General features: G+C 41.7%; 1 long non-coding RNA gene across 2 annotated transcripts in view; it reads left to right on the top strand.

The window, feature by feature from the left end:
• LOC124148781 overlaps positions 1-25,404 on the top strand; it is a 30,154-nt gene extending 4,750 nt beyond the window's left edge. Inside the window, exons 3-6 of one of the 2 annotated variants that reach the window (XR_007218698.1) lie at positions 11,430-11,651; positions 19,338-19,435; positions 22,546-22,608; positions 25,164-25,404. This is a non-coding gene — a long non-coding RNA (uncharacterized LOC124148781). The remainder of the gene's footprint in view (positions 1-11,429; positions 11,652-19,337; positions 19,436-22,545; positions 22,609-25,163) is intronic. The other variant, XR_006863017.2, reaches the window with a different exon arrangement.

The following is a 25,404-nucleotide window of genomic DNA, read 5'->3' as shown; positions in this document are numbered from 1 at the left end:
ATTTGTTTCGGTGGAGGTAATTTAGAAAATGGTTGTTTTTCGATGCATCTTACAGCCGGAGAGAGGTTTTATACCAAATATTCAATAAATCTTGCATGACATTATTTCATTCTAATTAAAACTGTGAGTGACTGTTTGGAATCCTCTCACAGCGGAATGGTGATTTGCTTGAACTTTCATCTTGTAGGCTTCAATTTGGCTATTATCAGCATACTACGGTGATTGGCGTTATGGAAGCTTTGCGGGGGGTCTCTGAAATCAGGTACAGCAAATCACGCCCGCCCCTACCCGAGAGTCGCACACTCCGATACAACTCTCGTGTTTGTCCGTACGTATAGTCACCAGTTCGAATTGTGCGAATAGGGGTTAAATTTGACCATGCGATTCCGTCATTATCGTCCTCAGGCGCGTGTTTCAGAGCGCGCGGCTTGCATTCTTAATCACCAGCAACCGTCCTGGGAGACGGTCAAACAGCATTAAAACTTACATACTATTCGCCATCGTTTAGTTTCCTTAAGACAGCACGCACCTGTAGAAACTACAACGGGAAATAAACAGAGCGACACTGATAAGGTGGTTTTCAGTATGATTGATGGCAGCGTTACAAACCAGGCCAGTGTATAGATGAAAGACACGATTGAAACTTTCCAATTCTTGTCTTGGAGTTCTTGATGTACTTCCTGCAAGTGTCATTTTGAATAGAGCATTTCAAGAGGTCTTAAGATTGAATATTGTCCAACATGGAGTTTGTTCCACTATATGTGTTTCAAAACAAATGATGAAAAAAGAATAAGACCCGTTTGACTATTTTTCTTAAAGCTGGATGTCCATATATCACCTTCGCATTCCAATGTATCAATTCTCGACTCGTCTAATTTTTTCAACCGTGCTTTATGATTCCTATGAATTGGCGAAGAGAAATTATATCACTGGCACGATGTAGAAGCTTTTGTTATACACAGAATGTCTAAACTTTTATATTTAGTATAATCAGTCTAGTCAGTGATACTTTGTGTAAACAACTATATATATAATAAAATGACGAAGGACGTTTAAGGAAACAATGCACATAATATGTGTATAAAGCCAGTCAAGTCAAATTTCAAATCAAAGTTTATTTGAATATTGCTAAAAGTACCGTCAATAACACACTGCCTCCTATTTCATTAAAAGTCTAAAACAATCGCTATTATTGTTGGCTTCAAGAATATTTCAACAATTTACTGACGATTTGTCAGTTTAAGCTTCTTGCAAAACAATTTGATAGCGCCACGGGCGAGGATTATTTGCTATTCTTTCCCCCAGTGTTGGTCAGGCAGGATTCGGAGTTAACTCAAATCTGCCTGGTTTGGAATTGATCGAGGCAAATGCGGGAGGCGACTTTTTCAGCCTTTCTGGGTTTACCATGGAAACGCGATCCGGCTATTTCATTTGTCCCAAGAATCAGACGTTCTTCCAAACCCAATGTTTGCCTCTAAAAGCCCTTTGCTGCGAATTGTCTATCGCAATAAATTCTGAGACTGATTCCTGGCGCAAAGTATGGTCAATTTCACCTCTGATACACACAATTATCACAACCGAAAGCACCTTTTATCGCTTGAGACTGTTTTCATATGCCGAAAATTTTCTGCCTGGCAAACTTGAGATGAACGAGCGTTAAAGGCTTACTCTGTCCAGTTCTCTGAAAATTAGCCCACAGGTCAGAACAATATCCGGCGTTAATTTCACGATTGGTCAGCTTCCGTTTTTCAATCAAACTACATCTCGCGACTGACCAGCGCGAGCTGGTCACGTGTAGCGGTAGGATCAAAGAGATTCTCTAATCCAGTTTCCAAATCAAAAGTCATCTCCGTGAAGCCGAACAGGTAGTAATCCATCTGTGATGAAGCGACCCCAAATGATACATTAATTTGCCATACTCATAAATATGAAATACATGCTGGTTGAATGATTTAGGAATAAATTCGGGGGTCAGTTTGAGTTATTTAGGAGCCAATCTTGTTAAGATTTAAGCAAGATTCCGTGTCCGCCTCTCGGCACCATTGGAGTCAAATCACACGGATATAAACGATATTATCATAAAGAGGGTCAAATATTGCAGAACTGTTTCAAATATATTTGGCCAACCCCAAACGGAGACAAACTATACCTCGTTATTCATATTGGGGTCATTGTGATTTCTTTTGAAGACTGTGGGGTGACACAATCGGAATGTTGTCCAATCGGAATCGTAAACAATTGTTTCAGGCTTTCTGACTTTCATATAAATTACCAATTAACCTTTTTAAACAACACATATAAATTGTATATTATGTATCGCTTTCTCGTAGAAATAGGTTTCGAATAACCTCATGACAAAATTAATACTTGCATCTTTTTAAAGTTTGTGTTTTGTTCCTGTTTCAAGAATGTCACCTGTAAAGGAAAAGGTCGGACAAGGTGCCATTTGCTATTTCAAGATGTCCAGTCAACTACGTCCTAAAACACGGTTTAAAAACTATATCTTGCCTGCAAAAAAATGCCAGTTTTGAAAGAATAATTATATCTTGCAAGAAGTTGCCGGTTTGAGAGAACTCTGTTACGTATAACGTATAACGTATAACGTCAAATACTCCTACATAATGACATATTTCCATTTCGCTGCAATGTTGTGAAAGGGGGGGGGGGGGGGGGGGGGGGGGGTAACAACCCCTATGGTAACCAAAGCAATTGTTGTGTTATTCAATTATATTAATTATGCATTCATTCACTTCTGTCAAGTAACAGATGTGAATCCCTCGCATAACTCATCAACACAATACGTACATACAAACCTCGATACATATTCTTTCCATGGAACAAATACATCGATGTTCTTTCGTTGTAGCTCAACGCTACATGACATGGCGTTTGTTTGTATGACTTGATGTATAAACGCAATCTGATAAAATGAAACTGAAAATATGGTTTGCTTTTATTTTACATTTACAATTATTAAGGATTCAAACATTATCCTTTATATCTAAAAGGGGACATTATTTTTACAGATGTAAATTATTTTAATACAATATCCAATTTAAATTCTATAATTAAACTTGTTTTCGCTGCTGCTTCACATTGTTACTGCTACAAAATTATCATCCGTAAAGACAGAACGGTACACTAAATAAATTCATATTTTCCTTGTTAATGTGTGCACATGTTGTACTAATCACGTTCATTATGAATTTATAAATTAATTGAATGATCTTTTTATCTAGTCGATATGCAGCCCCAACTTATTATGATATTTAACAGAATAAATGGGTGTCAGTTTGCTTCCGTTAGAGAAATCAAATCGAAATTGAAAAATATATTCACTTCTTGAAGGGGACAAGAAAACGTAATACTCTGCTGGCAATACAATGAATTGTACTTACAAATAGGTAGGAATACAAGGGCACGGGATATGCTACAAGAAGGATTACAAGGCCATGGGATACTGTACAAGAAGGAGTACAAGGCCATGGGATACTGTACAAGAAGGAATACAAGGTCGCGGGATACTGTACAAGAAGGAATACAAGGCCATGGGATATGCTACAAGAAGGAATACAAGGCCATGGAATACTGTACAAGAAGGAATACAAGGCCGCGGGATACTGTACAAGAAGGAATACAAGGCCGCAGGATACTGTACAAGAAGGAATACAAGGCCACGGGATATGCTACAAGAAGGAATACAAGGCCAGGGGATACTGTACAAGAAGGAATACAAGGCCATGGAATACTGTACAAGAAGGAATACAAGGTCACGGGATATTGTACAAGAAGGAATACAAGGCCATGGAATACTGTACAAGAAGGAATACAAGGCCATGGAATACTGTACAAGAGGGAATAGAAGGCCACGGGATATGCTACAAGAAGGAAAACAAGGCCATGGGAGACTGTACAAGAAGGAATACAAGGCCATGGAATACTGTACAAGAAGGAATAGAAGGCCACGGGATATGGTACAAGAAGGAATACAAGGCCATGGATACTGTACAAGAAGGAATACAAGGCCACGGAATATGGTACAAGAAGGAATACAAGGCCATGGAATACTGTACAAGAAGGAATACAAGGTCACGGGATACTGCACAAGAAGGAATACAAGGTCGCGGGATACTGTACAAGAAGAAATACAAGGCCGCAGGATACTGTACAAGAAGAAATACAAGGCCACGGGATATGGTACAAGAAGGAATACAAGGTCACGGGATATTGTACAAGAAGGAATACAAGGCCATGGAATACTGTACAAGAAGGAATACAAGGCCATGGAATACTGTACAAGAGGGAATAGAAGGCCACGGGAAATGCTACAAGAAGGAATACAAGGCCATGGGAGACTGTACAAGAAGGAATACAAGGCCATGGAATACTGTACAAGAAGGAATAGAAGGCCACGGGATATGCTACAAGAAGGAAAACAAGGCCGTGACATACTGTACAAGTAGGAATACAAGGCCGTGACTTACCGTACAAGAAGGATTACAAGGTCACGGTATACAGTGAGTGAGTGAGTATGGTTTTACGCCGCTTTTAGCAATATTCCAGCAATATCACGGCGGGGGACACCAGAAATGGGCTTCACACATTGTACCCATGTCGGGAATCGAACCCGGGTCTTCGGCGTGACGATCGAACGCTTTAACCACTAGGCTACCCGACCGCCCCTGTATACAGTATGAGAATGAAAACAAGGCCCGATGTCAATCTAAGATTGCAGTAATTTATTCACATCCCAGTAGGAACTCTTTTACAATCGTGTGTGTTTGCGTACGTGCATGCGTGTGTGTTTGTGTGTCTGTTTCGTGTGTGGTTCCTGTTTGTGTGTGTGCGTGCGTGCGTGCGCGAGCGCGCGTTTCGTGTGTATGTGCGTGTGTGTGTGTGTGTGTTGCACGGACTATGTAACACTGTCTTCAGGGGTTTTGCGGCGTATGCGTAGGCTGACGCAAGCGTATTAACAAAAACACTTGATATTTAGGGACGGGATCTATTTAAACCGTCTGTGTTACCTTCCATTATAGACAAACACAAACACTAAACCTAAAATCTCTGAAACAAAATAGTTTAAGAACAAAATAATTTTAATATAGTAGAAAGGAGACCAGAAAATCTAGACTTGCTAATCTTTTATAGACCTGTATAGTTTTGATGGGGATATTATTTTCTTCATGGTATGTTTGACGGAATACGTTCGTGCTGTATCGTAGAACTACAATAGCCGTTGACTACGCCTTGGTGACTCTGTGGTCGTGGGTCCTCGTACTCGCTGAAAGGCTTTGGTCATTTTACGGTGTGGAGTGACAGGGGGTACAGTCCTGGTCAAAGATGTCCTGAACGGACAAACGCTTACTTGGCAACTGTATGGATAGTATCTCAAAAGAAATGTCCAGGGTTTAAGTGCAAAAGGTGTCCTTCATAGAAACGCGTTCTTCTGGTCATGGCCACCTCACTCGTTATTCAAAGGACATCCGAGCATCAAGTGGCACATCATACACTTTAACCTGCTACTTGACGTTGGTCAAGGTTCTCAATAGGTTTATCTTGTAGGTTAGACCTCTGTACTTCGTGCATATCTGGCTTCTGTATCTCGAAAACGAATGCAAACGGGCAATTCCAAATGGAGAATAATAATGACCGCCATATTGTGAATATGTTTTCATTCGTGTTTTTATTGTTTATGGTAGACATCAGTGACTAAAATGATGTCCGATGCAATTCCCTATTTTGACTTGAACCAAATGTTCCCGTGTTTTTCACGCGAACAATTGACTCACCTTTTCGCGAACACTGAGTGCGTGAGTGAGTGAGTGAGTTTGGTTTTACGCCGCTTTTAGCAATATAACAGCAATATTACACCTATTCACACATTGTACCCATGTCGGGATTCGAACCCGGGTCTTCGGCGTGACGAGCGAACGCTTTAACCACTAGACTACCCGACCGAACACATGTGTCATCACTATTTGATAGTACTTCATAAGCACATGCTCATGATATAGTTGGAATAGTACAATCGATTCTGCTTCTAGCAATGATTTCTATTGAATATGGAATATGTCGCTGTTATTTATCGCAAAGACCAAACATGAGTACAATTGTTTCCAAAACTGTGTCCATATCACCAATTTGACAATAAAACTGAGTCGTTACAAAAAGCTGGCATCTGAATGCCTCAAACAAAGAAAAAAAACACACGCATCCTTTATTTCCCTGGACGGTGAAAGCCAAGGGAAAACCTGACGAGACAAACTATCGGGGGTCGGGGTTTGGGGGGGGTGGGGGGGGGGGGGGGTTAGCCCTTATTGGATAAGGGTATCTGAGCAACAGAACTGATATTTACGTTATTGTTGAATTAATACCGCAAACATATTTTTGAAATTCATTTTTAACAAAGTTCAAGCAACAATAGTTTGTACGAAGGCTGGGACTATGGAAAGTAAGGTTACGATACAAATGTTAGTAGTAAGTTAGTGATATCATTCATCATATGATACAATAAACTCGACAGTTGTCTATCTTCAAATGAAACCAAGACTTGTTTAGTTACAATGACATTCGTGACCACTCGTGTCATTTCTCATTTCGACATTAACTTAAAGGCGACTGGTGTGGTCATTTTATGAACTTAGCTCCGTCTGAGCACAAGTAGGCCCCAGCGAAACAAACCTGTCACACGGGTGTCACATCAGCCTTTGCTTTTAAAAAGGTTTACAAAGATATTTACGATTTTCCTATATTTCAATTTGTGAACAATTATGACAAATACTTTGTTATCTTTTTAGATACAAACTATACCACAAACCGCAATGTTAAGAGAGAATCTTTCACCAATGCACATATACACGTTCACATATCATTCATATGAGTACCATACGCGGATCCGGAGGTGGGTATATGAAATTGAATTATTTAGTGACATTTAAACAAAAATAACAATTAATTGGCTAAGATTTTACTCAGAAACGCAAATCAGGTGCATTTGTCTAGTATTTTCGTATTTCAAATGTTTGGGTACGAGTTGCCTTTCGGCTTACAGAAAGGAGACCGATTCATTTGAGATGTTGTCATACGAATAGTATTTTATAGTGTGTTGAAATAAAACATCAAGTTAGAATAAACAAGCGACGGATGTCTGTTGCTTTTAGTCAAGGATGAAATAATGTTGAAATTTCCCTATCAAAAGTTGAGTGTAATATCTCAGCTTGCCGTGAGAGAAATATATTTGATTTTGTTTCATGAAAATACGTTCCTTATAGAACGACACCTAAAAGAGGTGAAACTCGATTTAGATGTAACGGTTAGGTGCATCAACCAGTGTCATGGCGAAGAGTGAGTGAGTGAGTGAGTTGGGTTTAACGCCGCTTTTAACAATATTCCAGTTATATTGCGGCGTGTCAGCTTAATGTGGGAGGAAAGCCCGAAGTGATGCAGGTCTCAGACATTTACCACTTCGGTGAAACCCACGAGCACGGGTATGGTGCTGACAAACCTAGAAACATAATTGGGACGAACCGGGATTGGAACCCACAATCATAGGTTTCTGGCGTGCCCAAGGGACGCAACCCTGCACAGTGAATCGCGGCGCCTTAGACGACTGGGGCCACCGGTGCCCCCCCCCACCCCCCCCCCCCCCCCCCCCCCCCCCCCCATGGCGAAGAATGAGAGTGCCATACATGATATATGTATTGTAATTATTCGATGTATAATGTCATTGCACAGTAGATATATTCAAGAGAATGTGCCATGCCGTCAATAATACATTGATTCTGTCCCAGTGTTACCAGGTATCGACTATTCTACATTTCTGTTTTAGCTTAACTTCAGGGTTAATCTTTTCATGAGGGAGCATCCTTTTGATTTCTGTTATGGGGGAGGGGCTATATGAATAGTTTGTTCAGAAATATGCCCAAAATTAATAATTTATTGGCAGTAGTAACAAAATGAATAGTTTGGTTTGTGGGAAATGCTCAAACGTCAAACATTTGTGTTAATAGTGTAAATAAAAAGAATGTTTGAAAATACACACACACACACACACACACACACACACACACACACACACACACACACACACACACAATGGTCAATTGGTACTGCTACAAGTGAAGTGCCGACAATGATTTAGAGATACACTGGTTTTGTGGTTTCATGTTAAGGCCGTGTTTTCTCAACATGTGACCTCCTCCGTAGCCTACAGGAAGAAGTGTCAGCCCTGCGAGCAAAGGCCAATGGTTCGATCCCAGGCCGCATCGTACCATAAGACGTTGAAAGTTGGTACTTGTTGTTACCCTGTCTGGCGCCCGGCATTAAGGGGCTAAAACAAGGACTGGTCGGCTCGGAGTCAGTATACTGTGCCTGAGTGGGGTATCCATGTTAAACTGCGGCATGGTATCTCAGTGGGCTAGCGCTATAAAATCGGCATAAGTCCAGACTAGTACAAGCAGACACAGGGTATTGTCGCACGATTTATACTCAAGGACACCAAGACTAGGCTGGGAAGAACCTGCCGCCCCAGCAAGTGTGAATCAAGTGAGCCAGCAGTCGACTCAAAAGTTATGCTGAGAACAATAAAGCCGCTTGATCACCCTCATTAAACGGGGACGGTGCCTCCGTCTCAGACACGTCGCGTACTACAACGTCTAGACCTCCATTCCGCTGGTGTCTCCGCGTTTTAACATAAACATGTCTAGTGACTTGGAGGACAAAGTGTTAATAGTTCTTAACGTCACAGCCTTGCTGAACATTCTCACACAGGGGTTCGAATCCCACAAAATGTGAGCGAAATTAACGAAATGTTAGTTTCCTCTGGAATGATTAACACCTTTCAGTGGAGGTCATTCTGAGATTGAAATACGTCATAGCTGACATGTATCTCCTCCATGCATTCTGTGAGGTTGGACACATTGAGCGGGCGACATTTCAAGAACCGTGGGTGAATCTCCTATCTTCTCCTGGATTGTTCTGCGAATGCGCATTGGTTCCCAAATTTCAGGGAAGATAACTCTTCTTCGCGCATATGCATTCCCTGGATGTCTTAATTTACCCAATCAGAGGCAGAAACCGTGGTCCGGAGACCGTCTAAACGCGCAATGTGATCATCTAAACGATAATTCACAGGAATGAAGCTTAAACTCGGATTCTGCCAAACTACCCCCTAATTACTACATGTAACCCCTGCCCAAGCACATCAAAGGAGACGCTGCCCTTTAATTTACCTGCGCGTCGACCAGGTTCTTTTCATATCACATCGACAGGGAAATAGGGGCCGATCGGACGCCTCAGCGAACACGCTCAAAGACATTCGGAAAGTCCTCGGGCGCTGCTTCGCTTATGTTGCACCTATGGAGCCTCGGATATAATGAGACACTCTGTTAGGATCCAAGTTGAGCTTCGGTATTTGTCATACAGAACTAATTTTGTTCGTGATGTTTTTTGTCGGGCGAGATGACACGATTCACCTATGCGAGGTATATGGTGTTATTAATCCCCTTCAGTTATTCCGTTTTATAATTTGTAAAAGATATCATTTCAATGGCTTCTGGCTGATATTTCCATCAAGCGTTGTCTTGCGACGGATTATCAATTAATTTAATAATAAAGGTAATGTAAAGGGTTCAAAACGAAGAGAGATATATTGAAGTTGAAAATAAATAATATTGAGTTGCGTCTTATAAAATCTAAAAAGGTAAAAAAATAAATAATTAAACGCACATTTCACATTCGTTAAAAAATATGTATGTGCAAATGCCCTCCCGAGGTCTGATTAGAATTGGCAACAAACAAGGCGAGACTGTTCTGTACCCTCAATAATTATCTCCTGTCTAAGAAAATTGTTATCATTTACTCTCTATTTAAGCTGAGGTGGAAAACGTCATTTTTTAAAGAATTACGCCAATGTTTCAATCACGTGTCCCTCCTGCATGCGGTCTTGTTTGGAGCGGCGGTCACGCTTGTTATGGTCGTGTCAAGCCATGAAACAACTGAATTAGCTTCAATCTTTTCACTTGTCGATAAGAGCGGTGTCAACATTAATATATAACGGTTTTACTGTTGGATTCGGAGGAGGGATGCAGATAGACGCACACCCTGGTTCGGGCACGTGTTCGCCTGTGTCTGCCCTACGGTGCGTTTTGTTATGTCGTTATTAGGTAGTGAGCATGGATCACAAGCGACCCCATCCATGGTCGATGTTACACGTATATACTACCGCACATATATCAAGCTGGCTCGTAGGAGACCGTTGAACCAGTAACGTGCTCCCTTTTCAGTTTAATACTAACTATGTTGTGTCATTCAGTTATTCAAATCAATATGACATGCACTATATATATCCAACTGACAAATACTTTATGAAAAGTTGGTTATATTTATTAATGAACATTGCCTGTTGTTCGAGGAGGGCGCAAATCGGGTCCGTTTCAGACAACGACTTTCGCTTCTCCTATACTCAAACATGGACTTGCGATAGTGGTACGACCAAGATTGTTTTGTGAAGTGGGTTCATATTGTATGACTGTAGAGGCAGAGGAAATAATCGAAAGGGAACTGAAAAAACTGTTACCATGGAAACGGTTACTGTTTGTTTGTTGTTTAACGCCGCACTCAGCAATATTCCAGATATATGACGGCGGTCTATAAATAAGCGAGTCTGGACCAGACAATCCAGTGATTGACATCATGAGCATTGACCCACGCAATTGGGGTACAATGACATGCATCAACCAAGTCAGCGAGCCTGACACACAATCCTTTTAGTCGCCTCTTACGACAAGCATAGTCGCCTTTTATGGCATGCATAGGTTACTAAAGACCCCGGATCTTCACGAGTCTGAACAGTTACTAAACATTTTATTACATCGTCGATTCCGGGTTCTGTATTGCGACATGAACTTGTCAACACACGAGTATTTTGTTAGAACTTTAATTCCGGATACAAAAAAAATTCTATGTTATTTGGAACGATTTAGTAAACTATTATCAACTTCTACCAGATAATTTCCGAATACAGAATATCTTCGCGTAATGCAATCGGTGATCTAATTACAATTCATGTTAGAATGTCGTCAAGTGGACATCATCAGATTAAAAATCTTCCATCTTATCATTGTAAACATTGACACTTTTATTCCACTTATGTCCAGTACTTATAAACAAACAACCCATGCTTGTCGTTAGAGGCGACTAACGGGATCGGGTGGTCAGGCTTGCTGACTTGGTTGAAGCATGTTATCGATGCTCATGATGTCAATCACTGGATTGTCTGGTCCATCTCGATTATATACAAACCGCCGTCATATAGCTGGAATATTGCTGAGTGCGGCGTTAAACAAAAATATAAAAAAACAAACTTATAAACATCTCCGTACAAATATCTCCGTGAGTTAAAGGTGGATGATGCTATACTATTGTTTCAGTGTATTCTTGTCACCTCCTCGCTGTCCCCATCACGGCATCTTCTTCTACATCATCTCACTACACCCCCTCAACCCGGCGCCACCGCTCACGATGTCATCAATCAGTCAGTAATGTCGCTTGGTTTTTTTTGTGACGTCTCTAACAGTAATGGCCCGGATGATGAGGTTTCCGGACTAGCGGGGTCCGTTCAAGTGGAGTCTATCTGTTCCGGTCACCTTTAGGTAAGTTACGTGAGAATGAGATATCCACACTATGTGTTGCATGTTGACAAGTGTCAATAACGCGTTGGAACAAGAGGTAATTAGGTGTACCGACAAGTTTTGGGATGACATTCGCTTGCGCACCTCCATCGCGTAGCTACTCCAATACCAGACCCGTGAAGATCCGGGGTGGACTAGGTCTTCAGCAACCCATGCTTGCCGTAAAAGACGACTGGGCTTGTCGTTAGAAGCGACTAACGGGATCGGGTGGTCAGGCTAGTGACTTGGTTGATGCATATCATCGATCCCAATTGCGAGGATTAATGCTCATAATATCAATCACTGGATTGTCTGGTCCAGACTCGCTTATTTGCAGACCGCCGTCATATAGCTGGAGTGCGGCGTTAAACAACAAACAAACTCCAGTACCAACTGTTAGTGTTAAGAATATGTATGCGTTTATTTTTTATTCTTTTCTTTTAAGTATTATAGTAGACAATAGATAAATTCCTAAACATAAATTCCTAAGTAAAAATTATTTCTTGTTACAGTTGTTACAGGCATGTCTGGACTTCGTGTTTAACACTTTTATTGGCTTGGGGATTTCTATGATATACTGCTGATATAGAAACATTTATACATTTAGTTTAAGTTCCTTTTATGTTGGAACTACTTTTGTTAGACAGTCCACAAGTATTCATCACTCCGAACACTCAGGGCTTACAGATATGTGTAGGGAATGATCCTGATGCAGCCACATTCAACCACCTAGATGGCGCTGGAGGCTCGACTATTATATTTTGCTGAAACACAAATAATTATTTTGAAAACAGTTGTTTGTTTCATTACTATAGTTGGATTGATAAGGTTTGTGTTCTTTAGATTACTGTCCGAAAATTCTATCAGCTGTCACATTTCCAACTATGACGTGTTTATTTGCACATGATTTCCATTTAGATAATAAGTAAACCTTTTTGTGAAAGGCGGTAGAGTTGCATCACGAATGAGTGGTTTGCAGCATGCGGTACTGGACTCTCTGCAAAAAGAATAATTATTTTATTATTCGTATTTAACGCTCTATTTTTGTTTGTCTCTCCATATGAGCGGATAGGACCATTTCAATTTAGATATTAAAAATTACTGTTCCTGTTAAGAATATTAATTTCATTATGTCCCATTAGGGTGACATTGTCATAGTATAGTCAATGTTTTTATAAGGTCAGAGTGAAAACATGTTCAAATAAATATGCCGTGAAATTCACACATGTATGTTAATTGCTTTATACTCCTGGTGAATTCATCTGAAATGGTTACTAATTTCAGTTATGTATCTCATCTGTATATAAAAACACACATAACAATGTAATTTCAAATTCGCATTTGATCAAAACAATTCGGTAAAATATTTTCGTGCAGATAGTCAAGAGCGATATGTGCACGGCCATAAGGTAAAGGGAGGTTACTCTAGCCTGGCGTGTGATATTGACAAAGAACGTGAGTGAGAGATGAAATCGATCGGAGAGGCGGTCCGACTCCTGCGCGTGAACCTGTCACTCTGGTGCAATGAACAAGGCAGGGTCTCGGGCGTCGAAGGCACGAGGCTACGGGATAGATGTTTTGTGCTGCTCTTGGCCGTTACAACATCAATTAAGCTTAAACTATGAATTTAGGCTCGATTAATACATACATATCCTGACAGATATATTTCTAGTTGAAATATTGTGGGTATTTTAAAAGTTAAACACGGGATTTAAATGAATTATTAATTATGGTGTGTGTATGTCATTGTTTTATTATATAGATACATGGATGAATAATATGTAAGTGCAATCCAGCGAACTTTGCTCTTTGAACAATGAATAATGATTTTTATGCAATTGATAAGGGGGCATCCTATGTGATATATTAATTTATTATTTAAAATCACTGTGAATAATATGATACAGAAAGGTTTAGGTGGGTGCGTCCATATCACTCGCCTTGTTTGCGCTCACTGCCATGTCTATCTTTGTTGTTTAACGACGTACTCAGCAATATTCCAACTGTATGACAGCGGTCTGTAAATGATCGAGTTTGGACCAGACAATTCAGTGATTAACATCACAATCAACGCAGTTGGGATACGAAGACATACACGCTTCACTTTGTCTTTGATAAATAGGAGTATAGCGGTTTCCGTGGAAAAAAATATATATCCAATTTCTTCTGACAATACTTGTAATTATGTTATATGGGGCATTTAGAAGCTGTAGTCTGATGAAGACAGCTGATTGAAGGATTTTAACTTTTTGTTCTTTCAATGAGGCGTTTTGGTACTGATGCTGGGTCCTCTGTATCAACCAGGATGCTAGCGTTCTGTGCCGAAACGTAGGCTTTCTTGATAAAAGTACTATCATCCTTACCCTCTCGCATATTGCGCTCTGATAAATTTCAACATTCACGAAAGATGAATAAGTAAGATATCTTGGAGAACCAGTTAGTTTGAAAGTTTGAGTCTCGTCTTACTATTCTTTACTATTAAAAAATCAAAACAATCTCAGTTTTGTTTCGTTAGTAAAGTAAATGTATTGGGAATCAGACAATCAAATCTAAGTGCCTTGTTGATAGTAATGTGACAGAATGCTGCCTTAATTGTTTCGTCAAGGTCGCCATTACCCGTGTCACTGACCAGTGGCATTATGACGAAATGTTGATTGACCATTCAAGTGGTCATCGGTCAAATCTCTGTGATTACTAGTTGACCATAATTCATTCATCTCATTATCACACATTTTCCATTTGTATTTAATTACAAACAAATCCTTAGATTTAATTTTCCTTTCGTTTGCCACAAGGTCAATTAGTTGAAATTATCCGGAACTGGTATTTATAAGCCTCAGCCTTGGGGAATCCTATTATAATCTTACGCCTAATAGATAGTGAAATGCACGTGCAGGTCGTGTGCGGGGAGACCCCCCTCAAAGCCAAGACAGCAATGTCACGTGACGAGGGATAACTAAATATTTTCTCAATCCCGTCCAAGTTGTCCGTCATATTCGGTGGCAGGGATTGCGCTGCGCGAGTACTAATCAGGTTTCGTGGTGACACGTTTATTCTAAACATGGCGCGAACACGTTTTCATAATGTCACCGGAGTTGAACATACCGCTATGAAAATGTGACAACCTTGTCATAGAGTGGCTGGGCACGAGAGATATGATTAATTACCTGTAAATAAATGCACGCGCCACGAGCCACGAGCGATAAATCAAAACAACGTCAGACGGGCCAGACACTGGTGGCTTCCCGCCATGTTTTTTATGCCTAGGCATGAATAATTTTGACTTACTCATAGCCTAGTGAAAAAGAAAGATAGGCGATTAAGTTTGATGGCGAGGGCCGAGCTGAGGGTGAACTGTCCGCGAGACATGACCACTTATCGCAACACACCAGGATAGCGGCTGCACCGGAAACTCAGATGCCCTCATATTCATGTTTGCGCATGACTGCGGACGTATTATGGTCGTTTCTGTCATTGTTTTCGCGCGTGATTCACTGTCCGCGGTATCGGGGTAATAACTAACCGGTTTGGTACCGTTCAACCTTTGGAGCTAAGGGACAATGCACGGCCAAAGATCAGAAATTACCAACTTAAGACTTCAGAAAACAAAGACTGATCAATTATTGTCTTGACTATCGCGTGGTGACGTTTGGTGCGGAAGTTTATGTTTCAGTCGGGGTCGTCCAAAATGATTTCTTCACGAGCTGGACCTTATTGATAGTATTTAAACAATGTGGGTATTCCTTTCAAAGGAAAATTAATTTGTCATCGCTGCTATGAAGGATCAAGAACTGTCTTTTCAAAACAAACTGTAATCTTTGTTCAGAAGAGTGTATCCTAGATCACCCACACCGGGTGTATTCAACGCTAACACCCGCTTAATCACAGATACTGGGTGATTAATAGAAGTTCACTTTCCTCCTGATTTGTCATTATAAGTGAATCAAGTACCACATGAAGCTACAAAGGGCTATAACGATGTAGTTGACTTTGCAATAAAGATAGGGTCCTTCAATTATCTGCCCACATCGTGTGACCAAAGACGTGAGTAAATAAAGGGGCATTTACACCACCTTTAACAGATTTTCAGTCATATCGCGTCATGTCAGTCTAATGTTGGAGGAGAGCCCGAATTGACACATGTCTCAAATGTTGACCACTTCTGCTGAATGGACGCGTACGGGAATAGTGCTCACAGGCTAAATATGAACACAGCCTGGTTCCTAGATGTAGCGGCAGCGCAGCATACCCAGGGAACCAGGCTGATATGAACTGGGCGACTTCTCCAGGACAAGTATAGACAAGGTCCTTTACTACTGGTAGACTGTATTCTAGCGGGATATTGGACCCCTCATATATTTATCGACCCGTGAAGATTCCGGGGTAGAATATGTCTTCAGTAACCCATGCTTGCCATAAAAGGTGATTATGCTTGTCGTCAAAGGCGACTAACGGGATCGGGTGGTCAGGCTCTCTGACTTGGTTGATGCATGCCATCGATCCCAATTGCGTGGATCGAAGCTCATGATATTAATCACTGGATTGTCTGGTCCTGACTCGATTATTTACAGACCGCCGTCATAAAGCTGGAATATCGCTGAGTGCGGCGCTAAACAAGAAACCAACAAACCAACCCATTATATATTTATCAGGTGATTTATCCTGGATGGTTATCTGATTGTTAGCAGCGTAGCATGTTACACGAGTACCCCGTTGGGCCCCTCCCCTGATATTGAATGCATTCATATTTACTGGATATTTGTCTAATCTTGTAAAATAATGTTTATCTTATTACGTTATCTTATAAAGTTGCTATTTCCATGAGCGAGTTAAAGTGTTAACTTTATTAGGTCATAAGATAAGGTAAATATGTCATTTCACAAGAACAGTTAATTTTCTAAAAAAAGAGTTCTTACATCTGACAAATACAGTATCGTCGGATAATATATTTTTGGACATCATGTGTTTTCGGACGGCGTTGTTTATGGCTGGAACGAGGGGTGATGCGTCACTGAGACATTGTAAATACTCGGATTATGGCTTGTTTGTCAGATAAAGGTGTCTTTTATAAGTGTTGAGATGTTTTACAGATGTCCATGTGATAAAGCGAGAAAACTACGAATGTTTCTTTGGCGTCCGAAAACCCATAACACGGGGATATTTCATCATACACGACACATCAATGCAAGGGATATGGATAATGTAAGTAGCCGCTGCCATTCCACGGGTAGTCTAGTGGTAGAGCGTCTGTCCAGGGCGCAGATGGTCCGTGGTTCGATCCACTGGCCACGACATACCAAAACACGCTTAGAGAGTTTCTTCTTGTTACCCTGCCTGGCGCTCGACATTCAGGGGATAAAAGAAGTACTTGTCTGCTCGGGGTTAGTATACTCTGTCTGAGTGTGGTTTCCAAGTTGAACTGAGGAGTGATATCTCTGTCGGCTAGCGCTGTAAATACAAAATTGCCAATGCAAGAGAATAATAAGCCTTCCGCTTGACGTAAAGAGAAATAGCTGTGGAAATTATATGAATGGGCCACTGAAAATCAGTGATGACACCAGGTGTTCGCGAAAAGGGTAAGCATGTCTTAAACCGACAAAAGTGTACGCTTGAGTCTCATCCACATAAATAGACATGTCTAGTGACTTGGAGGACAAGGTGTTAATAGCTCTAAACGTCACAGCCTTGCTGATCATTCTCACACAGGGGTTCGAATCCCACAAATGTTGGCGAACTTCGAGGAAATTGTTAAAATTAGGTCTTCAGCATCCAATGCTTGTAAAAGGCGACTATGTTAGTCGTAAGAGGCGACTTAAAGGATTGGGTTGACGGGCGCGCTGACTTGGTTAATGCATGTCATTGTATCCCAATTGCGTGGATCGATGCTCATGGTGTCAATCACTGGATTGTCTGGTCCAGAGTCGCTTATTTGCAGACCGCCTTCATATAGCTGGAATATTGCCGAGTGCGTCGTTAAACAACAAACAAACAAACAAACGAAATGTTAGTTTCTTCTGGAATGATTAACAGTGCTGGTCACTGGAAATACAATAAAGTGCTATAATCGAGAACGCGACGTTCAACCCCCTCAGCTCACAAGCCATGGTGCGTTTACTCACAGTGCTACAGCCGAACGTACACCAAATCCGTCTTTCTAGTTAAATAAATTCGTTCAGTTTACAAGTGCAACTTGTCAGGAACTTACAGGCCCGAAAAGACATAATGCAACACGGGTTCGTTCATGCATGCTGCGCCTAACGTGCCATTAACAGGGTCATCGGGCCATCCAAGGGTATCTCTGTCTACTTGACAAGGAAATATGGCAAATGGTGACTTCCAGGGCTAAGAAAAGACGTTGAATTTCTTGAGCATGTCTTGAAGGTTATGCTGGTTTGCATTTTCGTAAAGCGAGCGAGAAAAAAGCTTATTTGGACATTCGTTTCCAATAATTAAGAATGTGACTAATTACATTCGGATATGATTTTGTTTGTTGGTTGTTCAACGCCGCACTCAGCAATATTCAAGCTATATGACGGCGGTCTGTAAATAATCAAGTCTGGACCAGACAATCCAGATTAATATCATGAGCATCGATCCACGCAATTGGGATCGATGACATGCATCAACCAAGTCAGCGAGCCTGACCACCCGATCTCGTTAGTCGCCTCTTCCGACAGTATAGTCGTCTTTTACGGCAAGCGTGGGTTGCTGAAGACCTATTCTACCCCGGATCTTCACGGGTCGCATTCGGATATGATTTTGAAATGAAGTATTTTTAAATATCTATGCATTGACTGCCCCGGTTATGTTTCCCAAAACCCTGGGTAACGAACTTATAGATACACCTAGACAAGAGTCATATATAAAATGAATGATCTAACTTTAACTAAAATGATCTATCTCAGCCTTTATAGTTGTCGTAATTGAATCAGTGTATGTTTAGGCTTTGGAAATATTTGCTTCCAATGTTGTCCTAATGCATTGATAGCACCATTCTTTAATAAAGCGTTAATTAGATCAAATCGCGTGTGTGTATTAATATCATTGGCGCTAAATATATCCATTGGGTCATACGCAGCCGATTCCTGTCGGTATGACGGGGCCAACATAATTCAAGAACTTGGCGGTTTAGTATTACCGACATAAGCGCCTTGGCGATTGAAAGCGTTTCTCAAATGTCAATAGTTTATCCTCAACTAGTTTTTTCACATTATGTCAAATTCGCCAAAGTTAAGCGGCTAAAATATCGGAGATGAAATGCGAAGAGTTTTGCACACGACACTACCCGACTGCGGAGCTGTCACTTCCGTCTATGGCCGAAGGGTCCAACGGGGACGTATCATATCTAATTAATGGTTTATGAAAGGATCTTCTGAATTATCCGTGACGTTTTAATCTCGTCATACATAATGTGCATGAATTAACAGCACGTTGTGGGAGCTCAGAACGAATAGAAACTGATAGAAATCCGACTATGTTTTGTAATCTACTTAGTAAAAAAAAATCATTGACGCCCTTAGTGAATATGCGTTAAAATATCCAGTATTAGTATTTACAGTCTATTTTTGTGACACGTTTGTTTGGATTAATGATTTAGTAGAGAGAAATGAAAGAAGGAAATTATCTAGTATGAATTAAAACGGTCTCTCTTACATTCATATACTTCAGCTCAAAAAGTGACCGGATTTGCGTTCGATGTTGCGTCTCACGCTATGAATGAATCGGTGAAGAAAACGACTTCAGTTGATGACTGATGAAGCGGCTGGGTGAGTGAGTTGGTGACATTCACGCCATCAATTTTACAGGAATGTTAGAGGAATATTAACATTTTTCGAAAATGTTGATAATTTTTTAGTAAATATGTATATATATCATATGTGTTGTTAAGCACAATGAATTTTGCAAACAATATCAACGGCTTAAGGATAGAATATTAAAAGTGTTAAAGTATAATTTCATATCTGAACAAATGTAAATCTGAAAGTGTTATGGATAGATTTATGTCCACACAATGTCATACGGATAAGAAAGTGTTAGAGCGTAATTCATGTCCACACAATGTCATACGGATAAGAAAGTGTTAGAGCGTAATTCATGTCCACACAATGTCATACGGATAAGAAGGTGTTAGAGCGTAATTCATGTCCACACAATGTCATACGGATAAGAAAGTGTTAGAGTGTAATTTATGTCCACACAATGTCATACGGATAAGAAAGTGTTAGAGCGTAATTCATGTCCACACAATGTCATACGGATAAGAAAGTGTTAGAGTGTAATTCATGTCCACACAATGTCATACGGATAAGAAAGTGTTAGAGTGTAATTCATGTCCACACAATGTCATACGGATAAGAAAGTGTTAGAGTGTAATTCATGTCCACACAATGTCATACGGATAAGAAAGTGTTAGAGTGTAATTCATGTCCACACAATGTCATACGGATAAGAAAGTGTTAGAGCGTAATTCATGTCCACACAATGTCATACGGATAAGAAAGTGTTAGAGCGTAATTCATGTCCACACAATGTCATACGGATAAGAAAGTGTTAGAGCGTAATTCATGTCCACACAATGTCATACGGATAAGAAAGTGTTAGAGCGTAATTCATGTCCACACAATGTCATACGGATAAGAAAGTGTTAGAGCGTAATTCATGTCCACACAATGTCATACGGATAAGAAAGTGTTAGAGCGTAATTCATGTCCACACAATGTCATACGGATAAGAAAGTGTTAGAGCGTAATTCATGTCCACACAATGTCATACGGATAAGAAAGTGTTAGAGCGTAATTCATGTCCACACAACGTCCTACGGATTAGAAAGTGTCATAGTGTAATTCATGTCCACTTAGTCCTTCGGTGGAAGGTGCCTTCTCCTAATGTTAGTTATATAGTATGAATTGGCCATGAATTACACTCTAATACTTTCTTATCCGTGTTACGTTGTGTATGACTTCTCTTACTGTTGACCGCCTTCGTGGTCTAGTGGAAGAGCGTCAGCCCGGAGAGGTTATGGTATTTGGCATTCAGGGTCTGCCCTAGTGGTTCGATCCCCGGCCGCGTCATACCAAAAGACATTAAAAGATGGTTCTTGTTGTTACCCCGTCTGGCGCTCGGCATTGAGGGGCTAAAACAAGGACTTGTCGGCTCGGAATCAGTAACCTGAGCCTGATTGGGGTATCCATGTTAAACTGCGGCATGGTATCTCAGTGAGCTAGCACTATCAGTCGGCATCAGTCCGGACTAGTACAAGCAGACACACACACACACACACACACACACACACACACACACACACACACACACACACACACACACACGTGCATGCCCATCGCTATATCACCTCACCTCACCTCACCTCACCTCTTACTGTTAGTCATATAGCACGATGTACACTGACGTCTACTGTTAGTCATATAGTATGGGGCCCGTTGACTTGCGCAATGCGGAAAGAAAACTCCCTAATAAATATTTCACCACGACGCTTAGTTTATTTGTGTGATTGTTTCGGTGAACTAGAGCATTAACAGCGAATCCAGTTCAGGCGAGTCTTGCTTTAAGTGTCTGTGTGCCACAGTCAGCATACAATGGATGAATGTTATTTTACTCCGTAGTCAGCGATGTTCAAGATATATTACGGTGGCAAGTAAATAATAATAGTACTTGGGCCAGGCAAACTAGTGGATGACTGCATGAGCACCGTTGCACGTCGTCGGGGTTCGTCACGTTGTCGTACTTATACATTGTTAGATCTTTTTGCATTGTGGGCCAGACGATCGAGTGATTGATATCATGAGCATCGATCTACACAATTGGGATACAATGACATGCATCAACCATGCCTGACCACTCGATCCCGTTAGTCGCCTCTTATGACAAGCATGGGTTGCTGAAGACCAATTCTAACCCGGATCTTCACTGGTATATTATAAGTCAAATAAGTGAGTTCATATGTTTTCTGACCTTAGCGTTTAGCGTTTATATGACAATGTGTTCTGCCAGTAAAGGTCATCACACATTTGATCTACCTGAGTTTAATCGTTGATCCATCCGGAAATCTCTCATAAAACTAGATATACACTTATCACATTGCCACGCTACGCTCACACTAGCCCTCGCCGGGACAACGAGAGCGGGGCAATTGAATGAGTTTGAAATATAACATTTCTTTGAAGCGTTTGGTAGTTGCAATCACATTTCGTATTAAGGCCAAACGGACGAGTCTCATTAATACCTAATATTTGTCACAATTAGTCCCACACTGAGAAACTGGATGATCGATGACCCTACTTAGGCGTCGTTCCCCTGGGGACGTGCGGACCCAGATCGCTGTTGTCATGACGTGCCGGCGACGAGGCGACACAACGACATCATTGTCAAGCATGGTTTATGACCACCTTGGGATGTGGCTGTCGAAGAAGGCTTCTTTCTTTATTTTGAATAGAGACAACGTTTCCGTGACGTTCAAGATGTTGTTAAATAGGAACGGAATACTTCCTTTTAAATTTGTCGTCGCTATGGGGTAAATTCTTATAAATGTCTGATCAATTTGTTTTAAACAATAGATGGTCGTTAAATAAATAATACGCGTTGTGTAACCCAGTTATGCAGGCCCAGTGTCTTTGATTTATACAGTACATTCGCCAAGCTGAATTCGGGGCTAATGCGTTTAGAATGTTTGCGTTTAAGGCCCTGTATTATTAATACATTTTCTATTGGTAGTTAACAGTAAATAGGGTTGGGATTCGTTGATCGGGGAAGTTTTCGGGTGATTACAGTTAAGATCAAATTATTCACATGTTTCCATTATTTGAATATGATTTAATTTGAAAGTTTTTTATGCCCGATGTCAATGAGAAAGTTCATTCAGATGGCGAGACACGACAGCTGTAGAGTGAGGACTTCACTAGGAGATTGAGCCCTTCAGAGATTCGTGAGTGTTGAATGCTATTGCTTCTACTTCAGAGGTACTCTCCCTGTAGACTCCGGGTTAGAATAGGTCCCCAGTAACCTTTGCTTGTCTCCACGTGGGTATTCCGGGTTAGAATAGGTCCCCAGTAACCTATGCTTGTCTCCCTGTAGACTCCGGGTTAGAATAGGTCACCAGTAACCTATGCTTGTCTCCACGTGGATATTCCGGGTAAGAATAGCTCCCTAGTAACCTATGCTTGTCTCCCTGTAGACTCCGGGTTAGAATAGGTCCCCAGTAACCTATGCTTGTCTCCACGTGGGTATTCCGGGTTAGAATTGGTCCCCAGTAACCTATGCTTGTTTCCACGTGGAAATTCCGGGTTAGAATAGTCCCCAGTAACCTTTGCTTGTCTCCACGTGGGTATTCCGGGTAAGAATAGCTCCCCAGTAACCTATGCTTGTCTCCACGTGGATATTCCGGGTTAGAATAGGTCCACAGTAACCTATGCTTGTTTCCACGTGGAAATTCCGGGTTAGAATAGTCCCCAGTAACCTTTGCTTGTCTCCACGTGGGTATTCCGGGTAAGAATAGCTCCCCAGTAACCTATGCTTGTCTCCACGTGGATATTCCGGGTTAGAATAGGTCCACAGTAACCTATGCTTGTCTCCACGTGGATATTCCGGGTAAGAATAGCTCCCCAGTAACCTATGCTTGTCTCCACGTGGATATTCCGGGTTAGAATAGGTCCCCAGTAACCTATGTTTGTCTCCACGTGGGTATTCCGGGTTAGAATAGGTCCCCAGTAACTTATGTTTGTCTCCACGTGGGTATTCCGGGTTAGAATAGGTCCCCAATAACCTATGCTTGTCTCCACGCGGGTATTCCGTGTTAGAATAGATCCAAGTGACCTATGCTTGTCTCCGCGCGGGTATTCCGGGTTAGAATAGGTCCCCAGTAACCTATGCTTGTCTCCACGCGGGTATTCCGGGTTAGAATAGGTCCCCAGTAACCTATGCTTGTTTCCACGTGGAAATTCCGGGTTAGAATAGGTCCCCAGTAACCTTTGCTTGTCTCCACGTGGGTATTCCGGGTTAGAATAGGTCCCCAGTAACCTATGCTTGTCTCCACGTGGGTATTCCGGGTTAGAATAGGTCCCCAGTAACCTATGCTTGTTTCCACGTGGAAATTCCGGGTTAGAATAGGTCCCCAGTAACCTTTGCTTGTCTCCACGTGGGTATTCCGGGTTAGAATAGGTCCCCAGTAACCTATGCTTGTCTCCACGTGGGTATTCCGGGTTAGAATAGGTTCCCAGTAACCTATGCTTGTCTCCACGTGGGTATTCCGGGTTAGAATAGGTCCCCAGTAACCTATGCTTGTCTCCACGTGGGTATTCCGGGTTAGAATAGGTTCCCAGTAACCTTTGCTTGTCTCCACGTGGGTATTCCGGGTTAGAATAGGTCCCCAGTAACCTATGCTTGTCTCCACGCGGGTATTCCGGGTTAGAATAGGTCCCCAGTAACCTATGCTTGTTTCCACGTGGAAATTCCGGGTTAGAATAGGTCCCCAGTAACCTTTGCTTGTCTCCACGTGGGTATTCCGGGTTAGAATAGGTCCCCAGTAACCTATGCTTGTCTCCACGTGGGTATTCCGGGTTAGAATAGGTCCCCAGTAACCTATGCTTGTTTCCACGTGGAAATTCCGGGTTAGAATAGGTCCCCAGTAACCTTTGCTTGTCTCCACGTGGGTATTCCGGGTTAGAATAGGTCCCCAGTAACCTATGCTTGTCTCCACGTGGGTATTCCGGGTTAGAATAGGATCCCAGTAACCTATGCTTGTCTCCACGTGGGTATTCCGGGTTAGAATAGGTCCCCAGTAACCTATGCTTGTCTCCACGTGGGTATTCCGGGTTAGAATAGGTTCCCAGTAACCTTTGCTTGTCTCCACGTGGGTATTCCGGGTTAGAATAGGTCCCCAGTAACCTATGCTTGTCTCCACGCGGGTATTCCGGGTTAGAATAGGTCCCCAGTAACCTATGCTTGTCTCCACGTGGGTATTCCGGGTTAGAAAAGGTCCTAAGGGAGATTGATCTTATCCTGAAGGGAGTGTTTTGATTCGACCCCACAAGGACATTTCCCCACATGGGCAATACCCCCCACGGACATTTCTAAGGGGGATTGATCTTATCCTGAAGGGAGTGTTTTGATTCTGATTGAGAGAGGAGGTGATATGATCCGAGGATAATTTCACTCTGGAGTGTGTCAGTCCTAGGATCGGGTCACCCAAGAGTGATTCTGTCACCCTGTCACAGAATCACTCTTCGGTGAAATTTTAGGAAAGTGATTTAATTCTGCCGCACCGGCCTCCCGCTCCCCAGGCAGACACTCTCCCCACTACACCACGGAGGCGGTCACAATAATGTGAGATACATTGCACTGACTGATCTTTTAGAACCATGCACAGATAGCATATTTGTAGTTCAGGTCGAAGTAGGAACATACAAGGTTATTACCTTGGTACTGAGGTGTTATGCTGAAACATTCAGTATACTTACAGTGCGTTTACTTTCGTTTTTGTAGGTCAAAGATCACATTGATACCGACGATGACAGGATCGGCCCAATCGAAATAGGACCCGCCATATCCTGCCGTTTGACATGGTTCATATCTCCTGTGTTCTCGACCTAACCTCGACCACTCGAGTCACTGTTCATGCAGTTACTTCCAGTGAGGGTGAGGTGAGGTGAAATTGGGTTTAACGTCGCGTCCAAGATTATTGCACTTATATAGCGACGTGCATGGACGTGTGTGGTGTGTGTGT

The sequence above is a fragment of the Haliotis rufescens genome, unplaced genomic scaffold (assembly GCF_023055435.1).
Source record: "Haliotis rufescens isolate VD_foot unplaced genomic scaffold, xgHalRufe1.0.p SCAF_6, whole genome shotgun sequence".
Classification (NCBI taxonomy): Eukaryota; Metazoa; Mollusca; class Gastropoda; order Lepetellida; family Haliotidae; genus Haliotis; species Haliotis rufescens.
This window is presented reverse-complemented; position numbering and strand designations above follow the sequence as displayed.